The sequence below is a fragment of the Thunnus thynnus genome, chromosome 9 (assembly GCF_963924715.1).
Source record: "Thunnus thynnus chromosome 9, fThuThy2.1, whole genome shotgun sequence".
NCBI lineage: Eukaryota > Metazoa > Chordata > Actinopteri > Scombriformes > Scombridae > Thunnus > Thunnus thynnus.
The window spans coordinates 12,510,569-12,528,481 of NC_089525.1; positions in this window are offsets into that span (position 1 = coordinate 12,510,569).

A 17,913-nucleotide genomic window follows, 5' to 3' on the forward strand; every position below is an offset into this window, starting at 1 on the left:
AAATATGTACCCGAAAATGGAACAGAAAAGAAATTATTCATGGGAAATGGAAATCAAGTGTTAATGTGATAATATTTCTCTGCCTCTCACAACTAAAAGACATAGCGATACATCATCCTCATCCGCACAGCACCTTGAATCTTCTGCTAGGTCAGAAAAATGGAGAAGAGAGCGATGATTTTCTTTGTTTGTGAGGCCAGTTGGAAGGATTTACATTTGTCACCTAGCAGGATAACAAGATTATGTTTCATGATTAGATTTTTCTCAAGTGGTGTCAACTGCTTCCATGATCATGATGAGGAATAAGTGGATTTGTACATTTGGAGAGGTGACATGTTGGCCAAGAGGTAAAGAGGCCACCTAATTACCAGTGTTGTCCTTTTGATCCCTGCCAGTCAGAGCTGGATGTGCTCCAGCTGCCAGCTAGTTACTGGGGGTTAGCTGGAGTCACATCTGTGCTTAGACTCAGTGCGTCATCATGGTTAAAAGGTCCTTGAGCAAGGCACCAGACTCCTCGTGCCCTCTGAAGTAGTTTAATGTTGCTTGGTAACTATAAGTGTATCTGAGAGAGATAAACAAGACTGGTAGAAAATATGTAGTAAAGTGGCTAAACTCTTTACCCAAGAAAAACACATAGCCTACCAAGGCCACTGTCTGTGATGTAACTTAGCAACCAAAATAAAACATTGAATGAGTATACATAATTTTTATCTCTGATATAAAGGGAAATTTTGTGTTTCATCTCACAACAATGGAAAAAATGCCCGTACCACAGGCTCTTCCAATGCAGATCTTCTGTTGCACCTGAAGTGTTTTTTCAAGCTTTTAGTTATGCTAGCATCATAGCTCAAGGAAGGCAATGTTGGCTGGTCCATCACTTCAGTCCAGACTGAAATATCACAACAACCACTGGATGCATTGCTACGAAATTCAGTACCCAGAGGATAAATCCTGATGACTTTGGTGATTCCCTGACTTTTCCTCTATAAGCACCACCAGCAGGTTGACATTTGTGGTTTGAGTCTCAACAACTATTGAATGGATTGCCATGAAATTTAGTCCACACATTCTTATCACGCTTAGAATGAATTGTAATAACATTGGCGTTCCCTTACCTTTCATCCAGCACCATCATCAGGTCAAATTTTAATTCATCCAATACTTTGGTTTTTGAGCTAATACCTGCAAGATATTCCCATAAGCCTCAATTGCTTTTTGTGTTTAGTGCTAATTAGCAAATGTAAACATGCGAAGATGCACGACTAAAAAGGTGAACATGGCAAACATTCCACCTGCTTTTAACATCATCATTACAGTCATGTTTTCATGCTAACATTAGCATTTAGCTCAAAGTATTTAGCCTCACAGATCTGCTAGTGACTGTAGACTCTAGACATTTTTTCACATATGTTATAGAACTGTTTACCTTGGCTACACACACCTGATACTACTTCTTGGGAAGCAGAAAATTCTTCTAAACCATAGATATACAACTGTACATTGATAGGTCATCCTCTTAAGAGATTATCTATTCAGTTTTACTGATTTCTCAAAATCATGAACTCAGCCAACAGCCCTTTGATGAGGCACAGCAGCAGGCAGTCACAGTATCTGTGAATTTTCCTGATAAGAAATTATCTTAAATCAAAAGAAAAAAGACACAAAAAAATATACTACTACTAATGGCAACCTTTTCCATTTTTTTCTTGTTTAAATTCAAGTTCAACTTTTCTGTGTCAAATGGTTTTTGAAACAGAAATATTTTTTTAAAACCATCATTCAAAGCTCTTCTCTCTCTCTTCAAAATATAACCAAAGTCTCACTTGAGCCTCTCCCACCTAGTCATGCAGTAAAGGAGAAGTGCACTGATTGAACAAAGCCTAGTCACAACTTTACTGATAATTGTTGTTTCTCACTGAAAAGCTGTAAAGTCAAAAGCATGTAACAACATATGGCAGAGCTTTATTTTCATTCAAATCCTGTTGTTGAGGGTCTCTCTCACACCTGACTGCTCAGTCTCATCCCAAATGAGCAGATGACAACATCTGGAGTCTTACTGAAAGGAAAAGCTCTGAGGACAAATAGAAAGGCAGAACAAACCCACATATGCAAACATGCAGTCACATGAGTAAAACATGTTGGAGGTCATTAAAAGTTAAAGTCTTCTCCTTCTCAAATAATGCACACATCACTGTCTAACACGAACGATTTCTGCTGCTCTCGTATTAAACTAATGATACGTGTTCAGAGCTAAAGTGAAATCCTTTAAAAAGAATCACCTTCAGACAGACAGTATAATACTGCATGACTACTCAGACATTATTATGCAAAGGCACAGGGTCGGAATGACACTCCATTATATTTTCAGTCTGAGCAAACTGTTGAGAAACACAACTGTTGTTTATGGTTCAAAGCACAGGCAAATAGAAAGGGAGACAGAGCTTTTTGTCTTTTAAGTGCATTATAACTGGAATCCAAAGCTGTTCAGATGAGAGGGTCTTTAAAAGTATCTGTTCATAGTGCCATATACAAAGAGCCAATGCAGAAAATGTTTATCTTATCTGTCTATTTAGGTTGTATGAGTAAAATGTGTGATCATAATCATGACTTATTATATCAGAGTATATACATGTAGGAAAGATAGAATAGTTTGACACTTTGGGCTTATTTGTGTTCTTGCCAACTTAGAGGAGAAGATCAGCACTATACTCTCATGTCTGTAAATTAATGCCGTCTTCATGTCAAATTGTTCAGACTATAATTCATCCAAACAGCAATACAGTATATCCTTTGTGAAAAGAAATACTCTGACCGATCACAAAATGGCTGCAAAGCTACCATCGCTTTCAGTTACACCGAAATAAAATCCAATACTGACACTAATAAAATAGATTCAGCTCATTTAAAAGGAGCTACAGGCCACACTGTTTGGTTGTTTATGGTTTTTAATGAACTGCCACAAATACCACAACAAAAGTAGCAACTTCAGGCTAGCTAATGGTGTGACAATAATCTGTAAGCACAAGTCAGAGTAATGGGATGTTTCCCTGCCTTTCACGTACTGGCGACATTGTGTGAATGCAGAGTACTAAAGCCAGGAAGTGCCACCTTAGCTTAGCTAGCTTAGTTTAGTTTAGCAGAGAGACTGGAAGCAGGAAGAAGCAGCTAGCTTAGCTCATTTGTCCAATCCATACAAAGGTTGTGTAGTGCCTTAAAGGGAAAATTCACCGCTGTAAATAAAATGATTCCTTAAAACCAGGTCACCTATTTAGTACAAATGATTAATTATTTTTGAAATTGGTGCCCTATGACTAGAGAAAACTGAGAAAAAGACTGTAGATTCCCCATTACGCTCTTAAGGGGGAATCCTACAACAACCAGAATGCATTGCGTGCATCTCCTCCAATCAGACTGACTGACTGAGACTGTGAGCAGCATTATAGCTCTTATTTAATTTACAAAACGTTTTTGCTCATCGTGTCTGGATATATATCGTACCAGTGTGCAAGGACCATAAAAACAAACAGTGCGCTGGAGTAAGTTATGTCGGTCATTGCTTACCGAGAGCTGCAAAGTTACACACGAGCCAGAGCTGCTGCTGCTGGACCAGTGGACAGTCAAAACACCACTGAGTCCACCGTCTCCATTTGATGTTGGTTTTTGAGACAATCATGGATTGTGGACCTGACACGCCAGAAGGTTTGTTACACAGAACCATCTGAGAAGTCCTCTTTAGAAACTGTTTGGAAAAGGGCAGGCGTTTTCAAAAAATATTTGACGATATAATTTGTCAGAAAAAGTCAGGTTTACCAAAGCACTGCAAAGTTTGTTGCAAAGGGTTTTCTGTTCTGTCTCCATTTTCCCTGACGATCCTCACCGGTCGATGGAGCAGCACCTCTTTTCTCAGCTGCCTCTGTACTGGTGGTCACTTTATTCTGCATACTCTGTTTTGTCTGATTCCAAAGCACTATATTTGGCCTCATAAATTGTAATAGTATCGCCACAGCTCTGCTCCAACATTACATTGTAAAGCTAGTTTTTTTTGTGTTAGATTCAGCTCTTCTGGATGAATCACAGAGAAATGTAGCAGCTTAGCTTAGTTTAGCCACGGGTGTAGCATTGCTCCATTCCAGTGGTCACTTCCAGTTGTCACCTCCTCTTCCAGACTCTGTTGTGTCTGATTCAACAGCACAATATTGGGCCTCATATCATGAACGTAGTTTTCTTCCATATATAGTGATATTTTAAAGTATTTAGTAATATGATATTTTAGTGTCTGCTTTTCCCTATCACTAGCATAACATGGTAGATGGGAGTGTTTTGGGAGACCCACATTTTACCATCCTTGAAAGCACCGCTACTGAAATGTGGTTTGTAGTCTAAGGCAGAGCTCAAAAAAAAAGAGCTCTGAATGCAGGCAACATTCTGGTTGAAAATCGTCAAAGTTTCCCTTTAAGTGCCGCAGTATTTCTTTGTGAATAACAGCCTAGAGTAAAGTAACTCCCTCTAAACCACAAATGGCCATTTCTTCTGTTATATGAATTAAACAAATGAAATACAACTTGTTAATTAGTGAGCTTTAGGAGAACTGGTAGGCATATTTTTAACTTTGGAGAAAGCCTAGCTAGCTGTTTCCCCCTGCTTACAGTCTTCATGCAAAGCTAAGCTAATTACCTCCCAGCTCCAGCTCTGTAGCCTACTTAATGCGCAGATATGAAAATGGTGTTAATGTTCTCATCTAACTCTTGGCAAGAAAGCGAATAAGCATATTCCCCAAAATATCCAACTAATTCCTTTAAACATCTAGCTACGCTAACACTTGATCATTCAGTAATGGCAATAAGATAGGTGGTCCATATGTTTGATGGGAACCCCAAAAGTAAGAGCATGTCATTGAATGTTGCACAAAATGTTTATGGTTATCTGTCACTTAAATGCCATGTTGACTCAGTTTATTTATATCTTGATCATTCCGTGTGTGTGTGTGTGTGTGTGTGTGTGTGAGTGAGAGCTACCATGATGACAGCCAATTAATTCAGCTCTCGGGGACTCGGCGAGGAGAAACAGTGACTCGCGGGCTGCATTAGTCATGCAGTATGGCAGCACTGGCATCAGGGAGCTCTCATACACTTTAAAGGTGACTCTGTGTATGTGTGTGTGCCCACATTTGTTGTTTGCCTCCTCTGCTATCCTGTCATCCCTCCCTCACCCATGGGGGCCCAGCATGAAACAGCCTCATGACTTAAGGATACCATCGACGGCGTTGAGTGCAGCCTGAGAAGCTGAGTGTCAAACTTCCAACAAAGCATTTAACAAGCACAACAGTGCACAGTGCTAACAGCTCGTTCAAAGACTATCGCAGAGTTTACCCCCTACAAGCACACAAACAAACAACTTTATTACAGTTGATGTAATGCTGAGTCCAAAGGGATGTGAAGGAAGTTTTTTAAAAAGAGGTGCTCTGCAGAAAGCAATGGTGCAGTGATATAATGATCACCGTGAAGTGGGTCACAGAGCTGTATACTAGTAATTAAAGGCTCAACTGTATGCTTTCTGTTATTGAATCTGACTGCAGTTGGACTATGCAGAATAACAAGGACATTAAGGAAAGAATTTATACTGAGACAACATACACTCAGGTGTGTAAATGTGAAGGACACACACGCACAAACATTACTCTGCTCATTTAATACATTTAATTCCCCATTATCCATCAGTGCTGACCATGAACAGCCTGTGTAACAGCTTGAATGTTCTATTTCAATGCCACAACCGATCACAGGTTATACATTAGCCATTCAGTTAATTCTGCAAACCTCAGTGTGAGAGTCACCAGACTGCGAGGCGGCTTTATCTTCAAAAGTCAAGAGTCAGGGTGTAGATGCTCGTCTGAGTTTCTTGTCATTCAAATATGAAACACCGCTGCGGATGAACTGTTGCACAGAATCGTAAACACAACATCGAGTCATGCATTTTGCTTGTGACAAATGATGATAAATGTCTATGCACATACTTTCAGTGATAATGTTCTGAATGTGATGGAGATGGTTATATTTAGCTGTAAAGATGTTAAAATGTTGATGTTTAGGTATTAAAGACGGTTAGGTTACGGTGTATGGTAATTAGGTATAACTTAAGCTAGGTTTGGCTGCAAAGTTTTTAAAAAAAGGTTAACAAATAAGGCATACTACATGTTTTATAGATCACAATTAATTACTTCAGTCAGAGATGTGCAAGCAAGTGGTTATACAATGAGAGTTGGCAGTAAAAGCTGTGCAATTTGAAGGAGCTCTCATATCTGAGCAGCAAATAGTATTCTGCCCTAAATAGACATACATGAACATTACATTACAATACATGAAATATATCACAGAAAGAGAAGGTTGGGATGGTGAAGGGGAGCTGCAACAAACAGTGTTGGTATAACCGAATCAGCGGAGCAATCATGAGAAGTGCCGGGTTATAAAGGTCACGCTGTACACCTGCATGATTATGATTGGATGTTACTTGTCAGCTGATAGCCACACGGCTGGAGAATGACCCAATTATTGTGGAGCATGAATGAAAGCTGATTTCAATCAGCTAATGCAAGCATGACTTCAGTGCTCTTCTTGAACCGATGCTATTCTTTATTAATGTTAATAATTAATTTATTAATGCTTTATAGACAACAATAAGCCCTTGGTAAAGCTCCTAACTAACTAACTAACTAACAAGGAAAGGTTCTGGGTTGCCATCCTGCATCTTTAAAGTCTTAAATTCATGAGACTTACTTTAGAAGAAGAGAAGAGCAGCAGTGTATCCTTACGAAAATATATAAATTTATTATTTTTTACAATATTAATTACAGCAGACCTTATATCGTAGGCTACAGTCCAGATGCCCTGCTGCCTTTTTCAGAAGGTGAGTGGTAAGACTGAAGACTCGATTGGGGAGGGGGGAGGGGGTGCCTTATCAATAAAAAGACATGAAAAGTTAAGCTGGCAAAGACATTTTCCACAACCTATAGCAACCCATATGTTTTTCTTATTAGTGTCTTATTACTGATTTACCGTATAAACCTATTATAAATTGATTGCTAACCATTAATAAAGCCAATTTATAAAGCATTTATAATTTCTGCCTCACTAGATGGTGGTACCAAGTAGTTTTAAGTGTAAAGGAAAGATATGGAGTTTGAGGGTAATCATTTTTGTGGTCTCTATGCCTGCAGCTTGATGATCCTCTATTCTGTCGGTTGGAGGCGGGATGTCTCCATGAAAAACAAACAAATGATGAGGAGGGCCAGTAGGTGGCTGGTTTGCTGCCTCAGCCAGTGCATTGCTTACAAAGGGCCATCAGCCAAGGTTTGTAGCTGACAGATGAAGGCCCCCTAATGGTGCAGGACCATGCTGTGATTTACAATCTTTATATTTAACCAGAGAGAGATTAATTATCACCAGCAAATTGACAGATCCAAGGAGGTGAGGGAGGTTTCTAACTGACATTGCCATTCCTCACAGTGCTTCCTGCCAGAGGGCATTGCTCCTGACCTTGGGATGCCAGGCATGTTGGGCACCCCGCCTCCTTTCAGCAACACCTCCCTGATCTTTTTCTTTAATAATCATCCTTTATTCTTTGCAGGATGGCACTCACCCTGGACTGGCTTATAGGCCTGACAAATGTTGTCAAAGAGAAAAGCGAAAGCGAAAATTCACTGTCAAACAGAATTCACTTATGTTTTTGATTGTGGCCACTTTATTGCAGACTTGTGTGTGAGCATGTGTGTGAGAATGAATGAGCGAGGGAAGGAGTGTGAAGGAAAACAAGCCTTGCCCAAAGCTAGAAAACAAAAGAGCCATGATTCCACTCTGTGTTTCCACCCTCCCGGTTTACTGATGCCCTGCAGATGTCCTCAGCCACTTTTTATATCTAAACTATTGAATCTTGTGTGAGGTTTTTTGTCATGTTTCGCACTGTGTTTGGGTTGCTATCTAGTGTGTGATCGTTCATGTGGGTGACAGGCTTGGCCCAGTCATTCTCTGTGGTGTCTATTTAAAAGTACAATGCAAAATCATATTTCCTCTGTGGGGACAATAAAGAGCAATAATATTATGTCTTTAGGCTGTAAAATAATAAAAGCAGCTGGCATTTTGGGATTTCAGTCAACCTCAACAACAAACTGAAAATTGGGGCTGTAAGCTTTCTTGTTGCCATTTGAACTTCTTCAGTATCTGATTTAATTTCAAGATGTCTACTGGGACAAATTATTTAAAAGGGTACATTTTGGGAAATACCCTTAGAGTTAGACGAAAAGATTGATACCACTTTCATGTCCATGCTTCAAATATGAAGCTACAGCCAGCAGCTGGTTGGTTTAGCTTAGCATAACGACTATAAACTGGGGAAAATAGCAAGCCCAGAGGTAGCAAAATCCATTTACCAGCACCCCTAAAGCTCACTGATTGACACATTATATCTTGTTTGTTTAATTCATACAGATAACGATGTGTAAAAACGACATGTTATGGTTTACCTTTAGACAGCGCCAGGCTAGCTGTTTCTGCTTCCAGTCTTTACGCTAAGCTAAGCTAACCTGCTGCTGGCTCTGGCTACATATTTAACGTACAGGTATGAAAATGGTATAAATCCTCTCATCAAACTCTCAGCAAGAAAGCGAATACATTCCAAAAAAATCTTAAACTACTGCTTTGAAGAGCAAAGGTTAGTCAGTGTTTTCTTCAAAAGGACCTTGAAGAAGAAGATATCCTACATTCTTCAGAACGAGACAAGTAATTGCACAAAATGTACGGAATGTGCGTCCACTGATTTTGCTAAACAACTTGTTTTATTTTCAACTATGGCAGAGAGCAAAACATTCAGAATATTAAGTTTCATTTCTGTTAGGAAGTTACATCACCTGTTGGCGTTCCATCAGTTCACCTTCAATTCAAACTGAATAAGTCAAATAAACATAATTTGGTTTGGTATCTGAATGCAGCAGGACTCTTTACACAGATTTGTCCCTTTGAAGATGAATAAGAGAAACAACTTTGTGGTCTTCCTGGCAGAGTAAAAACACAATGCACTGCACTGGAAAATGAACTGATTCACAACTGAAATCAGACTGCCATTCAAATCATATAGAAGAGCTGTTCATTATTGTAAATGATTGAGCTATCACAGGAATAACACATGCTTTACACCTCTCATTCCTATACAACAGCTTCTTCCAGCTCCTACCAGTCTCCCTGTCTTTCTCTCTTTCTCACCTCTCACCTTTGCCTCTATGCTCTCATCCATCTCTATTCACTGCTTCCCATAGCCAAGAAGCTCACCTACAGCACTCCCCCCTGGCACCATCACTTGCACTTTGCAGACTGAGGATCACAATGAAGGACAAGGTGCTAATGATTTCCATTCAGTTTAGCCCCGGGCTCGGGAATATACGTCCTGGATAAATCCTAAGATTTATGACATCAACATTTTATCTTCCTCTAAGTGCAGGACGACACAGAAGAGGGCAGCGGGGATGGACAGATAGAGCCATGCAGGAACCATGACTATCTTTACTAATCCTCTAGTACCCCTACCAGCTCACATTACAGATGGAAATCACTGAAGAATTATAACAGCAAATCAGCTCAGCTCAGTTTAAGACCCCGTTCACCACCAGCTGTCTCACCCCTACCTCCCTTCGTTTCTTTCTCCTTACCACCCTTACATCACACCCCCCTCCATCTGAAGTTAGTGCTTTAAAGGAGAGATCACACCAATCCAAAGTGTCAGCATGGGAACAATTAGCAGGCAGGTGCAGAAAATTGCTCTTTTCATAATGACGGATATTTATACATACCCCCTCATAGAGCTGGACATGCTGCCTCATTGTTGTCTAGTAAATACTCAAGGCTCTTTCTCTTCCCCTTTCTTGCTTTTTGTCCTTCACACACACACACACACACACACACACACACACACACACACACTGCAAATGCTCAATTACAGCTCTGACACCCATAGTTCAAACCCACAAAAATAAAAGATAAAGCCTGTTGCAGCAAAATCTGACATCAGTTCAAGATGTCAGCTCAGACTGAGACATCAGTGATTCTCAATCCAATTACATTAATCGACCATAGAAAATCCATACTGAAGGTTGATGAACAATCTTTAGTGCCAAATCACAGGGATCGTGTGATAATAATTGAAGTTGGTTGTGGCTGTCACTATCCGTCTAATGAAATAATCTGGTTGAACTAACCCTCTGACCGTGATCATGACAGACATAATTATCAGCCTGGGTTTTTTTTGTTTTTTTTTTTCTAAATATTGTGCTTCACTCTCCCTCCCTAGGCAGTATGGATATTGTCAGTTAAATGTGGGAAACACATTACGTTTCAAAACATTGTAGTGTGTATAATAGACAAGGCGAGAGATCCAGTCAAAGAAGATGACAAGAGGAAGATGTGAGCGGTCTGCCATCATTTCCAAGGCTGTTCACTGACTTCAAAGGTACTAAAGACAGTGAAGGTCATGCACTTCTCAAAGGATCACTTATTGAAAACAGCCTTGCACGATTCGGCGATGTCCATATGACTTCATAGCGGCTCTCACTTTGTGCAGCGCGCTTAATTCAGCCCTGCAAGGTCAAAGAGGTCAGTGGACAAAGTGTTGCTCATCTTAACTGACTAACAGCTGCATGCTGCTCTGTGTGTGCCACTCCTGGAAACACAGAGCGCTACTGCTCTCTACTGACATATGCATGGAACTTTCCAGCTGAAACGGGTGCCCTATTATCAAGGTTTGCTTCATCACTGATAATGAAAAAGACAGAATATGACTGGTGAAATGGCAGTTCCTTTCTGCGTTTGAGACGTGCCACACTGGGGAGAGTGTTTGGAGGTTGCTATGCTGAGGATCACATCTTGTCTTGGCCCATATCATGTGGGATGTAATCCCCAGTGATCTGAGCAGGGCCTTATTATGATAAGATACACATCTTTATCCTCACAGTAAATAGCTTTCTGATTGTTGACCATTGCTGAAGCCTCCAGAGATATCCCCCTCTCAGACGCTTGTCTATCTCCTGTAGGATTTCTGACTGGTAGAGAGCTGATAAATATACCCATCAGCTCGTAAAGGATCATTTAGATTACAGGAGTATATTATGGTATTTCTGCAATGATTAAGTTTAATTAGCTTCTTTGATTGAAAAATAAAACAGCTCTTATTGTTTGATTTTAAGTGATTATGCATGACTGTCTGTATGTTGTGTTGTCTCCATCTGGTGGTATCTGGTGAAAGTACAGAAGTGTATTTCATTGACTAAGGGCAGATAAACACAAATAAACTCTTCATATTCTCTTATTATTTGTAACTCTGACTCATGGTCAGCATAACTTTACAACTTTTAGTTCTGAAATTCACCACGACAACCAGAAATCAAGTGAATCAAATTAAGAACAAAACAAACAAAACAAGCTAAGGGAGAAATCTGTGATCACAAAGGCTATTCATTTTTAAACTGCACCATTAAATGAGATATGTTTCAAGTGTCCTGAGGGCTATGATGCAAAATTTAAATTCAGGAGTGACCAGAAAAACAAAAAAAATAAAATCAACTCTATGATGTAATGTAATGCAATACAAGAGCCCCACAATAAATAAATAATACCTTACCTAAAAAGTTTTCCGTTGAAAGTGCTACTTTAGTTGTTTGTGAGTTGACTCAGCAGTATGCTACCTTTTGAGGCCATATTTTTTGTGGTGATGTATTGTAAATGCATTCCAATATGTTGTCTACATTATTAAATTTATAGAGGAGCAGAAATATTACAAACATGCAGCAACAACACAAACTAAAGCTTAATCACCTCTTTGACACAGTGTGGACAAAAACAAAACACTGAAAGTTTAACACAGATAATATTTATTGTAGGAGTGTTGCAAAACTATATCTTGGAGTTTCTGTTTTATGGTTATCTGATTTTGTGTTGAATGTTCATTTAAATTCATCATGTGAAATCATACAGAAAATTTTACTCTTCGTGAGCACCATATATGACTGCAGTTTTTTGGTAACTACCATCTTCTTTGGTAAAGATGGATTAGGATTGTAGATGTTTTAGTTCACTCATACATGCTTGTCTGTCTGTGCATGAAAACATCATGTACAAAAACAATAACCTGAGCGTCCATTAAACATTGTAAGCGTTCATCTTCCGGTGACAGCTCAGAGTCCCTGATGCTGAAGTGTCTGGAGGCCTTTCTTCTTTTGATGGACTGGGTCTTTACAACTTAATCCATGTTGGCCTATCTGCCATATGGTGCGCTGGTGTAAGAAAAGAGTACACTTGAAAACTACATTTTTATCCTGTCATACATGAAACAAAACCCACAGGTGGTCCGTTAAAACAAGCTCTTGACTTTTAACATTCATTAAGCACTCTGAACGTTTACTACGATGAGCAGTGAACCATTTTTATCCTGAGGTGACAAAAATAGAAAAATATGTCTGTATCCAGCGCTAGAAGACAGATTCAGAGGATTCACTATGTAAATTGTAAGTTTCAGTTGAAGTAGCCTACCACTTTGTCAGTTGGAAAAAGCTTTGACACACACACACACACAAACCCCAAATGACACACAGGTAGGCAATGCAGACCCAACAGAACAAAAATAATAAATGAGAATGATTTGATGAAATTTTTATCTATGTCCATATGAATCTGTTAAATTTGCCCTGAGCTAACGTGTGACACAGTAAACAGCAAGCAAGATTTCCATATTTAGACTTTTCTTTGCATACAAAATAAAGGGTTGCAGCTCTGACATTCTTATAATATCAAAGTGCTCTGGAGTTGCATTGAATGATGGTAAAAAAAATAAACATGTTAAGCGACTTTTTTCATAGAGTAACATTATGAGGGGCACTGCCATGGGCCGGTATCAAAAGCTGACCATTACCAGGGCTTAACCATGGAGCCAGCAGGGATCCCTGAGACACAGAGCACAAATTCACATTTTGGTGAGGAAAAATTGATTTGCCTAACATGAAGCTTCTAGCTTAGAGATTTGTACATTATTAGTAGCAGGAGGACTTGCTGAGCATGAGGAAGTAAAATGTGTGCACAAAGAGAATCTGTAAATGTAAGAAACAGGAGAATGAGGAGACTGACAGCCTCCTGATTGTATTGCAGTCAATGAAAGTGTGACAGCACTCTGCCTATCAATTAAAGTTTAATCTAAGAGACTATAACAGTTTGAGAAAGGGGAGGCCTTTTGCAACATTTTGAGGTTTGATATGTGCTTGGAAAGGTAAAACTGTGGGATTTAGACGTGTTTAGAATTTGTTTGCTGTTCTAAAAAAAAATGGCTGCTTCAGCCTGTCTGATAACATCACACTGATAAAATCTGAAAACTGCAGTAAAAGCCCTCACTTTGGACTTGAATTGCTCCAAAGGTACAAAATGTATCACAACACAAAATACAACTTTGGAAATTCAACTTTTTGTAAATGATTTAAAGTTTGAATGGAGTCTGTAGGCTAAAAGATGTCCGAGCAGTTGAGTTTCAAAAGTGATGTTTAAAATTTAATATCAAATTGCTGGAATATGCCAGAAAACAGAAAAGTAATAGCACACATCTGCTGAATGAGCTGCACAGTTTGACATTTGAATGGATTATTTAGCAGGAGGCATGCAGCAGTTGAAAAGGTCCAAACAACATACTAAATGTGGAATAAGAGGAAGTCACTGAATAACGAAATGTGCAATCACACAATACTTAGAAGGTGCATTTCCTGAAAAAACTGAATGTAGTTGATGCTAACTGATTAGACTGTCAACTACAGCTGTAACAGAAGTTTCTTTATGTATTGTAGCCCCATCTACAAGTAAGGTTATATTCCAATCACATGTAACAGTATGCAACAAATAAGTAATGTGCATAATCCATCTTCATCATGGTTTGAATTGTCTTAATGTTGATCAGAGAGAAAACCATCTGGCTCCTCTGACATATGTTTAAAAAGACACACAATAGCCTCCATCATGTAAATTGTCCAGACAAAATGTTTTCTGGACAATTTTCACACCATTGCAATGCATGCTGAGAAGTATATTCCATTTACCTCACACTGTTTCTAAATAACTTAATTTGAAGATAGGAGACAAGGTGACAAGGAGTGGATTTTCTGTGTGTTTGTGCCAGTATGTAGTATGTCTTTCTATGTATTATTTTGGTGTGTGTGCATGTGTGTGCGCAAGACTGAAGCAGTGAAGCCACTGAAGGTTTGACAGTACTTACAGTTGAAAGGGAGAGAGATAATCTTAATCGGCTGATTGGAACCAGCTGTGTGTCTCTGTGTCTGCATTTCTTTAAAGAGAGCAGTCTTGCCAGGAGTGGGGATCAAACCCACAACCTTGTAATCCCATAGGGAAGCTGACCATGAGAACAGTTCTTAAACCACTGAGCCAGCAGACTATCCCTGACATGTTAAGAAAAAGTTCCCATTTTATTGAGGAGAAATTGATTTGCCCACAGATTTGTACATCATTAGTGGCAGCAGGATTAGCTGAGAATGAGGATGTCTAATATCTGTACACAGTGTTTGAAGGTATGAGGGGTGGAAATAAATTAATTGATAAAAATGTTTTAATCAAATCGGCTTTAAATCAATCAAATCACCTGATTTATTACTCTATTTTTCATTTCACATCCATTTTCACCCATCTATTTTTCAATTCTCAGGCATTTTCATCACCTCCATTTTTATCAATTAATGTTTATTCATATTTCACTGGCCTGGGGTCATGAAATTTGTGTGAATTTCATGGAGCGGCGAGCCAATGCCTCGCACTAGCTTGTGTACGTTTTATCCATTTTTCGGGTAGTGCCTCCTATTTATTCCACACAAAAAATGAAATCAGATTTTTCTTTTTTGATTAACTTATTTCAATCCAAAATTGATTGTAACCAAATTTGGGGATGTTGTACATGCAGCCACATAGCATAAGTGTGTAACATTTGATACAATTCTATTCACAGGGAGCCTTACAGTAATAATATAACATGATATTTCTACATTTCTGTTGTCTGTAATAAGATGAAACTTGACACACAATTTCTCCATGCACGACATATTGAAGCATGGCATCAATAGCCCCACCTTGTGGCCATTAATAAAACACTACCATACTACTTATTAACTGCCATAGCTCTTAAATGTAATATTCTGTGGCAAATTGAGCAGATTTGTACAGATGGGGATGCTGAATAAGTCTGTAGCATTTGATACAATTTCACTTGTAGGTGGCGCTACAAGATTTAAAAATTTAGCAGCAGTAGTCAGCGCTCTACAACAGTAGAGAGTTGACACATGTCTGCCTGGACAGTGGAGTATGATTTCTCACCCATCTTCATCCAGCAAATCAATAGGTGAGTTCCTTATTGCTTTGATTGGTAGCACAGGCAAAATACATTACATTTCCAATCAGTTGGAATATTGTTGTATGCCCTTCCTTTTGTCATGATACTAATTTGGTACCATGCCATCTGATCACAACATCAAACAAAATAAGCTATTCTACAAGTATATATTTTTTCATTAAGCCTGTGATCTATTTGTTGAGATTCTCTCTGACTTATTAACCAATCTTGATGTTTTGGATTTTTTGAAGTGAATTTTATTCTGATTAAATGCAAAAAGCACTGGACTTAATAAGTCGTTAAATCAGAGTCTTACTAACTAGCTATGTCAGCATTTCTGAGAGAGAACAGTGTCTATCCTCCCGGCGGACTGTTCATCCAGAGGGAACCCCAGGAGGCAGCGGCCCAGGAGACCTCGGGGACCACTCTCGAGAGGGAGAATGCCAGGAAGGCAGCACTCACTGTGGTTGGTCCTGGTTTGTTCCCTAGTGGAACAGTGTCCATCCTCCTTTACTCATTTTACCCATTTTCAGGTAATACCCCACTTCTTCTACTACTGCCAATACCACCATACCAGTAAGAGACAGGGTGAAAATAAACAAGACAGTTTACTTTGGGCCCCCCAAATCACTAAATCCGCCCCTGTATTATACAGTATATATTATTATACATGTGTATATTACATTATTGGATAATTATTACAGTTACATTAAACTGTAAGCAGCAGTCTGATCATGTGTTTTGTAAATAAAATGTTAATCTGCAAAGTAATTAGTAACTATAGCTGTTAAATAAATGCAGTACAGTAATGAAATGTAGTGAAGTTGAAGTGTAAGATTGTACAAAAACCCCCAAATTGCATTTAAGTAGGCCAACTTAATACATGTACTATAGAGTATACCTCAGAAAACCAAGTAGGCTACAAATAATTTTAGTTTAAATTTAGTTTTAGTAGGACTATATCACGTGTTAAAATTTTTAATGTATGTAAAAGACTCGGTACTAATTAGTATAGACTGCTACTGATGATGTTCGCACATCATACTTACTTAACATAACTTAAATGGCATTTTTTGTAAGACGCGTGTCTTTACAAAAGATATCTGGTAACACCTGTGATCAGTGGTGCAGGTCTGACTTCAAGACCTGCTTTGTTGTCTCCGTCACGCTGAGCAGACCGCTGACCCTGCGGGCCCCGTCTATCTCCTGCTTCGTATGCTATAAAAACGGCCCCCCGTAGAGACTTGATCTCAGGCATCGCGACATTTCCTTCCACTTCAATGGAGCGCAGTGAAGCTATTCTCGCGATGAACGAGCTGGTCTGTTCACAGTAGGAAAAAAAAATGTTGGAAAATAACAGGTCTTAAACTAACGTCATTATTTTCAGGTTTGCAAACTCAGCACAATCCGTGCTACTGTAACCATTAAGTCATCTCCTCCTATTATTGTCCTTCGCTGGGAGTTCATCAATTAGTCTTCTACCACAGATAACATTGACTTAATGAACCGTTACTGTAACTAGAATATTATTTCCCTTTTACCAAATTAATGAGGCCACTAATTGTCTTAATTTGAGTCTGAAAGCCCGGCATTAAGATTTCTCTCTGCCCACCAGAACCACCTCCGTATAGCTTCGGGTGTGTGAGGGGATAATTACAGACTACACTACTTTCAACATCAAGAGGTTCACTGTTCCTGGTGAACGATTGTGTGAAAAAAAAAATGTAAACGCTCTATTGTTAAGAAATTAAGGAGTCTTTAATTAAAACACTAGAGACACATAGGGCAAAGGCTCACTGTATAGACCACAGTGATGTGGTGAGGAAGGAAATCACAATCAAGACCCTTATATGTTATTTTACATTTACTCATGATGAGAGTGATCTAAATAGATATTTAGGGAGGGATGTATAGACTACATGAACCCCTGGAAAATATATGCCAAATTAAGGTGTATATATAATATCACCTATATTATTTAATAATAAATTATAATAATAATTCATACACATAAAAAGCTGTTAGGGCTGCAAGTAATGATGATTAAACTGTTGATTATTTTCTCAATTAATAGATTAGTTGTTTGGTCTATATGATGTCAGAAAATGGTGAAAATCACCACTCACCTTTTCTTCAAAGCCATCCCGACCAACAGTCCACAACCCAAAGATATTCAGTTTACTGTCATAGAAGATGAAAGAAACTAGAAAATAATCACATTTACGTAGCTGGAACCAGATAATTTTTGCATTTTTTTCTTAAAAAATGACTCAAAACGATTGATTTGATTATCAAAATAGTTGCTGATTCATTTTCTGTTGATCGACCAATCGATTAATTGACTAATCATTGCATCTCTAAAAGCCATACTGCCTTCACTGAGCTCACTATCGTTCATTGTTGGTGTTGTTTGTTTGTTTTTTTAGACTGTTTCTGGAGAATGTATAATCACACCTGTGGTCAGTTTGGTAATCTATGGATCCATAATTTTCTGAATAATTTTCA